Genomic DNA, 9250 nt, shown 5'->3' with positions numbered 1-9250 from the left:
TTTCATGGGATTAAAGAATAAAACAACTAAGAATGAGGAAAGGACTGAAACCAGCATAGTTTCATGGATCTCAGTAGAAAAAAAAAATTCCAAAGAACATTTTTTGAGTTGGTGTAGATTAGTCTAGGTTGGATCCAATGTCTACACCAAAACCAAGCAGCTTTGGTTTATCAAATAATGAAACCCTGATTATTAAGATGGCCCCAGAGTAAGAAAAATGACTGTGCATGTACCCAAGATGTGTCTATCACCAGTAGGATCCCTTTTTTCTAATATAATATGTGTGGGTATGTGTATATGTGTGTATCAGATGGTAATGGGATAGCAAGTGATGGTCAATCCCTTCTATACTTTTCGATGTACCTCAATGAATATGTATTACTTTTATATTTTTTTTAAAAATGCAATTTTCTGTTTGGGAAAGAAAAACTCACTTCAGAATATGCTAGCGTATTTGATGAGATTCTGGACAGACCTGACAGCCAGAGGGTACAAAGCTTTCATCAAATAGTCCTAAGAAAGCAAAGTAACCACCAGCTCCATCTTCCTCTCAGCTGTCTGCCCACCTCTGCTTCCCTGTCACTCACCCAAATCTGTTCCCTGATTCGAGAACAAAAAAGAAAAGGTTATTAGCCTGTAGGATATAGGGCAAAAGCAAGGACAATAGACCCAAATCATCCCAACAGAAGGAAACAGTTTTCAGCTGTCAATTCTGAGATCATCATCTGGTAATTTCATGCTCTGCAAAATTTGGAGTCTTTGATGGAGTCTGCATCTTTTTCTGCTATTGATTCACAGAGGATGGGCTTTGGTTGCTCTTTCCTCCCTTTTTCCTTTATATGTACACATTGCAGGAGGAAAAAAATGCAGGTATTCTTTTAAAATCTTTTCAGCCCCTCTTGTGTCTCCAGCACTGCCTGTCTGGGCATTTTCATGCACATATCACAAATGAATATTCATTTGACAAACACTGACCAACATCTCCTCAAGACAAAACAGCTCAGGCTTTGGCATCAGCATTCCCTGGGTTTGAATTTTGGCTTTTTTTTTCTTTTACTATTTGCATGTCTGAAAGATATCATAGGGCTGCCATAAGGCTTTGTTTCCTAACCTGTGGAAGGATTTTGTGAGGAGTAACTGAGGCAGATGAGCATCCTAGCTTCTAACCCACACATGTCTATAGCACCCTCTAGACTATCCAGTTAAGGGAAAGAATTACAGCTTCTTCATCTTTGTTTGCCAAGACCCAGGACAGTGCCCACAGAAACAAGGACTACCACTTGTTGAGCTATTATACTAGGCACTACACTAAACATATACCCTTATCAAATCCTTTTACTTGTCTGTGCCCCAAACTGTACCCCAACCATGTTTTAGCAATCTCCTATACCTTTTGTGTCCCTAGAATGGCGCCAGGTGCTTTAGCAGGACTCCCATAATTATTTGTAGAATTAATGCATGTAGCCAACCAGCAACACACCCTTATATTTAATCAACATCTCTCCTCACATCAAAGGTCTCTTCCCGACAGACACAAAGGCGGCGAGAAGTCACATGTTAATGTTGATGTTGAACCACTGAACTGAGGCACAAAGATATTAAGTGGCTCATCCACCATCAGTCAATGGTATAATGTCTTTCTACGTTCCCATATCCATTCCCTACTCAGTCTCCAAGTAAGAAAAGAACAGAAAGTCCCTGGGTGTGAGACAAGGAGATAGCTCCCATGCCTGAGGATGAGCATAAGAACAAAGGAGACCATTCACCAACCTTCACAGAACATAGAGCTTCAAGGTGAGAAGAGAAACCTTCCAAAATGGGGGTGGAAATCACTACTCAGGAACCCCATATTTAACCTAAAAAGCCAAAAAGTGAATTGCCCTGTTGGGGAGAAATCCCAAGAAGTGAATGGTGAGCACCTGTCTGGGGTCTCCCAAATGCATCCGTCTTCAAAGGCACCTTCTGCTCCCAGAGGGTGACCACCATGGGCATCAGTGAACACTTGCGCTTTCCTCTTGGGTACAACAAATAGAACTGATTTGTGTCTCAGATGAGCCTGTTTCTATAATTCCAGAATGTGCTCAGACTGCCCAAGGGTGTTGTGTCAAAATGCAGGTCCTGTTTGATTCCAGAGCAGAGGCTGCTCTTCTTTTTACCAAGTATAAAAACAAAACAAAAAATAAAGATGGCAGAAAGTGATCAAAATCTTGTTGGCTCCTTTGATGGAAGAAAAACTCACTTGAAAAGTAAGAACACCAAGGGGACGATGTAGAAGTAAGTGCTGCTAATTAAATTTAGGATCAAGAGTGCCAGCAGATACACTTCCTGCTCAGAACCATGAGCATCCCATCAGAACAGTATCTTGGTCACAGATTGCACCCCAATCCTGATGGCTCCTTCACTGATCTACACCAGTAACACAAGGCAACAGGTAGGTCTGTGTTACCTGGACTCACACTGGAAAAACAACCCAAAGTATCATCTTCCCAAATAAGGGCAAAACATAAATAACAGGCCAGCAAAGCAGACCTTCCATGGTTCTGGCAAAGAGCTCCGTGGCTCCATTTGGTGCCATGTATGAAGCACTGGGCATCAGGGATTGTGTTCCAGGGCTGGGACGAGGTTGCAACAAGTCCTGAAAAGTTCAGGACTTCAGGTAAATAATATTCAAATGCAATATTTTTTAAAAAATTAATGCAAAAGCTGCTGTAGAAAACAGTTGGAAGCTTCCTCAAAAAATTAAATATAGAATTACCACATGATCCAGCAATTCCACTTCTGGGGATGTACCCAAAAAGAACTGAAAGAGAGACTTGAATCCCCACATCCATCACAGCCTTATTCACATTAGCCAGGAAGCGGAAACAACCCAAATATCCAGCGATGGATGAATGAATAAGCAAGATGTGTTGTATACCTACAATGGAATATTATTCAGCCTTTAAAAAGAAGGAAATTCTGACACATGCTACAACATAGATGGACCTAGAGGCACCTCGGTGTCTCAGTTGGTTAAGCGTCCAACTCTTAGTTTTGGCTCAGGTCATGATCTCAGTGTTGTGAGATCAAGTCCTGAAGTCAGGCTTGCTGAGTGTGGAGCCTGCTTAAGATTCTCTCTCTCCCTCTACCTCTGCTCCTCTCCTGTCCCCACTCACACACTTTCTCTCTTTCTTTCTCTAAAAAACGAAACAAAACAAACAAGTAAAAAAACATGGATGGATCTTAAGGACATTCCGCTAAGTGAAATAGGCCAGTCGCAAAAAGACAAATACTGTCTGATTCCACTTACAGGAGATGCCGAGAGCAGTCAAATTCATAGAAACACACAGTAGAATGACAGTTGCCAGGGGCTGGGGGAGGGGTGGATGGAGAGTTAGTGTTTCTTGGGGACAGACTTTCAGTTGGGAAAGAGGAAAGGACTTCTGGGAATGGATGTCTAACAGTGTGAACACTCTTAATGCCTCTCAACGGTGCACTTGAAAATAGTTAAAATGATAACTTTTGCGTTATACATACTTTACCACAATAAAAAATGGGAAAAAATGGAAAAAGCTTCATGATGAACAAAATGCAAACATTTTAAATAAAGATGGGATCAGTACTACTGATTTTTCCTTTTGCCTGAGGCTCCAATATGGCTCCATATGGCCGGTATCCAGGTCGGTATCCTGTTCACTACAGATTATTTTTGAATTGTGATTTTTGCAAATATTGCCTTGAAACATTGCTTGCCTTGATTTCTGAGATCTGGGGCTCCCCCATTAAATTCTGTGACCCAGGAAAGTGCCTCCCTCTCCTCCCCTGCCTCTCCCTGGGCCCCGTATCTTTCCATTGCTTTCCCTTGACATCCAAGACCTCTGCATTTCCATTTAGACTCCAGCCTCTCTCTGTTGTGTCTGGAGAAAGAGAAGGGACCCATAAGCTGGTGCCTCTGGATCATCAAAGTCATGTTTTCGTCTGTCAACCTTCCTGATGCTCCCTGGGCTCATCACGGACTATAATTTGGGTTTATTCACACGCCAGTTCCCTCTTGCCCTAATCCTGTCATCACCTGGAACCTGTCAGCCTGTGACCCCACATTACCTTTAGCAGAAGGCCCTGCGGAGCTCCTGTGCCAGCTGGTTTTCCTCTTCTGGAAGAATCGATTCCTCGTGATCCTCTGAGCTGTAATCTCATCAGGCTGGAATAACTTGACACTCCCATTCGACCGAAACCCAAGTCGTTTGTCTTCCAAACCTCAGAGCTGGAGTTGTTGGGAATTCCACCCACTGGCCTCCTCTTAGGGGACTGTGACCACAGCTGCTTCTGCCTTGCCTCTGAGAGAGCAGGGGCTAGGAAAGACGAGAGCAGCACAGAGTGAGGCTGCCAGCAAAGACTGTTCTGGGTGAGAGCACCTCCCATCCTTAGAGGGAGCCTGGCTCACACAGCCTGGCCTGGCGGCCGGGACAGAGCTCAGACAGGGTTCTACAAACTCCACAGGAGGCACAACTGTCCACAGCGATGCTGGATCTTGGGTGAATTCTTCTTCATAGCAACACATGTCAAGAAGCTGCACAACAGTCCATGGAGCACCAGGTGAAGGGTAAGGGAAGCTAGGGCCAAGGCCAACCCTGCCCCGTAGCAGCTGTGTGACCTCAGGCCCTTTGGGCCTCAGTCGCTTGACTCCATGGTGGGGATAAAAATGGCCTGGGCTATTTCAGAGGAGGCCAACACAATAAAATGAGTTCCTCATTGTGGAAGTGTTTGAAAACTCTCTAGTGCCAAACAAATATAATAGGTTATTTTGATAGTTATCTAACCAAAAGCAATGACTAAGCACTTTTCCAAATGAAACCCAAAACAAGGGATCGAGCCCTTGTGATACACCAGACAACATGGGCCAGAGTTTTGGGAGGACTCGTGCTGGGGCAGTGGAGACCCCGGGAAGCGTGAGTAAGGCTCCAGCTCCTTGTGTCTTATACCCTTTTGCTTCATGGGACTGCAGACCAACTACGGGCTGAGTAGGGAGAGATCTGAGCCATGGGGCAGGAGAAGCATCATGACCCAGAGCACCCTGGAGGAGCCTGGGGTGCTGTCCTGAGGACAGCCGAGAGAGCATGCAACGGAAACAACACGGATCCAGCATCTCTTCCAGACTCATCCCGAAGCCTGCAGAAGAGAAAGGGGTCCAAGAGCATCCCGCTTAGAGTAGAGGAGGTACAATAAGTAGTGGTCCCATGGAGCCAAAGCTGACCAGAAAGTTCCCATGTACCTAGGCACATCCCAGGTGACACGTGAGAGCATATACATCTGCAGAGCACGCACCCAAGTGTCGCGAACATTTTTCTTTTTTGGTTACTCAGCAATGAGTATCCTCCCTTGTTTATAGCATACCCCCTTGTGCTTCTCTGTAGAAAGCAGAGCCAAATAGTTTTTTTCCTAGGCTCCCTTGCAGCTCAGCAAAGGCAAAAGGCTGGACTTTGAGTCTTGCCTTAGTACAACATGCAAAAGAGGCAGAGCATCCTTCCGGCAGTGTGGCAGTGGCCATGACAGCAGCTTGGCACTTCCAGGGGCAGGAATGTCCAGTGCCCTGGGCCAGCGGCAGAGGTGACATAAGTGGACATGCCCAGTGCTCAGGGATGGCAAAAGCAGGATCTTGGGTGAATGTGTCTCCATAGGAGCTTCTCCCCAGCTGTAGTCTGGAATGTGATTGGGGTTGTGGTCCTCGTTGATGACTTGTCTCTTATTCATGCCTGCTTTCCAAACCTAGTTCTAGAACCTTCCCTAAAGGATTTTTGGCCTATCTAATTTCTGGTCAATAAACCTCTTTACTATTATATAAACAGAAGTAGTATCTCTTGTTTACCTTGATGAGTTCCGGGTGGTACGCCAAGTAAAACAAGTATCACAGTCCAACACCCGCCAATCCCTGACACATGCTAGGAACACCCTCAGCAACCCACAGCTTCTCAGGGGCCCTGAAGCCCAGGGCACTGGTGCAAGGAATGTGCCCCCACTGCTCAAGTCACATAGGGCAAGATGAAAACCTCCCTCAGATGAGGAACAAAATCACAAATATTTAGTTCATGTCAAAAGTTTAAAGAAATTTCATATTTTTTGATCTTATGTTTCAGTGGGTTTTATCTTAATAAAAGAATTCTTCTCTGTAGTGACTTTGGCCAGAACCTGGATTAAGAGAACTTTCAGAAGTTAGAATGTATTCCTGGCACCGCCTACCTTAGAGTGAATAAATGAGGACTTGGCTTGCTAATTCAGGAGGGTTGCCAATTCCTGAGTCTGGAAAATGCCAAAATCTTATGGCCATTGCACAGAAAGAAGGTTCAGCAGAAGAGGCCTGGCTCCAGGCCAGCCACCTCCTCAGCACTAGGCCTAATCCTTAACTTAGTCATCACTGACACACGGAACTCCAGGTACGTACAGACTCCCCAGGCCCCAGCTTTACTCCTCAAGAAAGGAGGCAAATGGCGTCTTCATCATCTCTTAGGCTCTCTATACAGAATGTGGACCAAGGAAAATGGCATGATTTCTTTTGAGATAACAGCATAAAATCTAGTATAATCACAGAATTCTGAAGCTGGAGATGGTGTGTACAGGTAAATACTTAACAACCAACTCTCCAAAAGGAAAAAAAAGGACAAATGGGTGAATGCATGTATAAGGATACTATAGATTTTGCTGATATAACATGCATTTACAATACACAATTTCTAGATTGTAATAAAAGACCCAACTGAAGATTCCACAGTTAATTTTTGCTGAACCCTTGTATTCGTGGTCAAATTATGGTCATAATTCCACCATGATTTGACAAATAGAATTGCATATCAGTCTGCTAAGTCTCTTCCCAATAAATGTATTGTTATTAAATAGGATGAGATCCACCGATACACTCACTTTTGTACAAATTATGTTCATTGAACTAATTCCTCTCTCCCCTTCAGCTCTGGTCATGACAGACTTTTAAGTCTAATGTGCATTATTAATATTTTCTCCTTTACTTTAAGTCTAGAATATAATAAATCAAGCATGGATTTATAGCATTTGACCATTTCCTTGGTGTAAATACTCCCATCACGATCAACATCAAGCAACCAAGCGCTGTCACGAACCACTGAGTTGAGAAGAGATGGCCAGTAGCTCACCGTTACGTAGTATTTCCACGATACAGATACGATTGATGTAAAAAACTCAAAGACATAAATAAAATGTACTGTAATAATTAGACAGTGACGTGTTTTGAATATTTATTACCTTTGTTTTTAGTAAAGATGTGATTTTTAAATTTATATAATTCTCAATAATCGTTATAGTTAACAACCAGCTCCCTAAATTCCTAAGAACCTAATCAGCCTTCAAACACTGGTACAAGTGGACTCCAACACACCCCTCGCTGGAGGAGACCTGAAGAGATCTACTTCTACATCTATGTCTCCACATATACAAAATATCTGGAGAAGGGAGGTAGGGAAGGGGAATACTGGGATCAGGAAATCAAACTGCTCATAGAGATAGATGTCCTTTGCGTTCGTAAGAAGTTCTGGATGTTAAAAGGGTAGAGTCTGAGTTCTGGTATGGTTGCCCTGGCATGACGCCTCCAGCGCCTCAATGCCTTTGTGGATCTGACCTATTTTCACACCAAAAAAAAAAAAAAAAATGCTGATTATTCTCCAGTTGCCAACTTTGGCTACTGGTTGCACAGACCTTGGTCTATCCCTGCAGACACACCCTTGGTTTTGACAGCATTTCCCGTAACTCGGCAGGTCCAGAAGAATGACACAGCTGGAGATGATTTGGAAGACAATTAAAGCTAACAAGCTGACCCAGCAAAAGCAGCGAAGAAGACAGGAAATGGCTCTGGCTAGAGGAGAGTTTTGCCGAGATCGCTGGGAAGAGACCATTTAGGAAGGAAAAATGGGAGATCTGCTTCACCAACAAAAATTAGGATTTGCTTAACCACTCCTTGACAAAAATTAGGATTTGCTTAACCACGCCTTGACCGTAGCTGAAATGGAGGGTGTGCTTTTGGCGGTGCTGTGGGGACCCGGGCACTTTTCAGTCCTGTTGATAGAAGCATAAATCCGCACAGCCTGTATGGAAGTGTTTGACAGTGACTCCCAGGGTTTTAAGGGCACATTCTCTATGACCAGATGCTCAAGGATTTGCATTGCAACACTGTTTGAATGAATAATGACACTGGATTAGAAACAAACTCAAAGTCTATTAACAGGTGGCTTGCTAAATGTATAAACAACAACAGATCCAGGTATAGGAATACTATACAATCACTAAAAAGAATAGGGCAGCTTTTTATTACCTGTTGAATGATCAGAAATATGCCGTTAACTGAAAAAAAGGGGAGGAGCACTGGATGCTACCATTTGGATGCTTTAAATAATGTATTTATACACTTAAATGAGTATAAAACACCTTTGGAAGGATACGCAAAGAAACTGGGCACAGTTTGCCTCTGAAGAAGAGAATGGAGAGAGGCCAAGAGTGGAGAAAGACTTACCCTACAACATGTTTTAATTTTATATCATGGATGATCTCATTTTTTAAAATTATTTTTTAATTTTACTTCCAATATAATTAACATAGCATTAGCCACAGACGTACAACATAGTGATTCAACAATTCTGTACATCACTCGGTGCTCATCGTGATAAATGTACTCTTAATCCCCATCACCTATTTCACCCATCCCCCACCCTCTCAATTTTCTAATCAAATAAATAATAAAGTGTGTGGCTATTTTTAAAACAGCAATAGCAACTACACTTCGATGGGTCTTAACCACTGTCCTGAGCTCCCTTGAGTTTTTTTTTTTTCAGTCACATTCTAAAGGGACCCCTCCCCTGCAGTCTGCCTGGACCCTCCTGGTCCTGGCCTAGGAAGTCCGTGTCCGGGGAAACTACAATGGTTGGTCACGCTGTTCCCCTCCCACATCCACGTGGTCCCTAAGGTGAGCTGACCACGGTGTCCAGCCCAATGGGCTTCTTCTCCCTGTCTCCGGCCAGTGCTTCCCGATGGCTAAGTCCAGCCAGAAACCAGGGAGCAGGGAGCCAAGCAGGCTGCAGTCCAAGCAGGTCAGCCTCCTGGGCCCTGTGTAGGGGGGAGGCTGGGGAGGAGGCCTGGAGGGGCCTGGCTTCTCCAAGAGTTCTTACTTTGATGACCTGGGAACAAGGACAAGTAGGGACTAAAACATGGGTTCTAGTTTTAGTTTAAGATTTATTTAGTTTAAGATTTTATT

General features: G+C 43.8%; 1 long non-coding RNA gene across 1 annotated transcript; it reads left to right on the top strand.

The window, feature by feature from the left end:
* On the top strand, positions 1 to 7224 carry LOC118541186 (uncharacterized). Its single transcript, XR_004919979.2, has 2 exons — positions 1 to 6410; positions 7005 to 7224. It is a non-coding gene; the product is annotated as an uncharacterized LOC118541186 (long non-coding RNA).
* The last annotated feature ends 2026 nt before the right edge of the window (positions 7225 to 9250 follow it).

This window comes from Halichoerus grypus, chromosome 12 (genome assembly GCF_964656455.1).
Source record: "Halichoerus grypus chromosome 12, mHalGry1.hap1.1, whole genome shotgun sequence".
NCBI lineage: Eukaryota > Metazoa > Chordata > Mammalia > Carnivora > Phocidae > Halichoerus > Halichoerus grypus.
The sequence above is the reverse complement of the archived record's forward strand: the minus strand, read 5'-3'. Positions and strand labels throughout refer to the sequence as shown.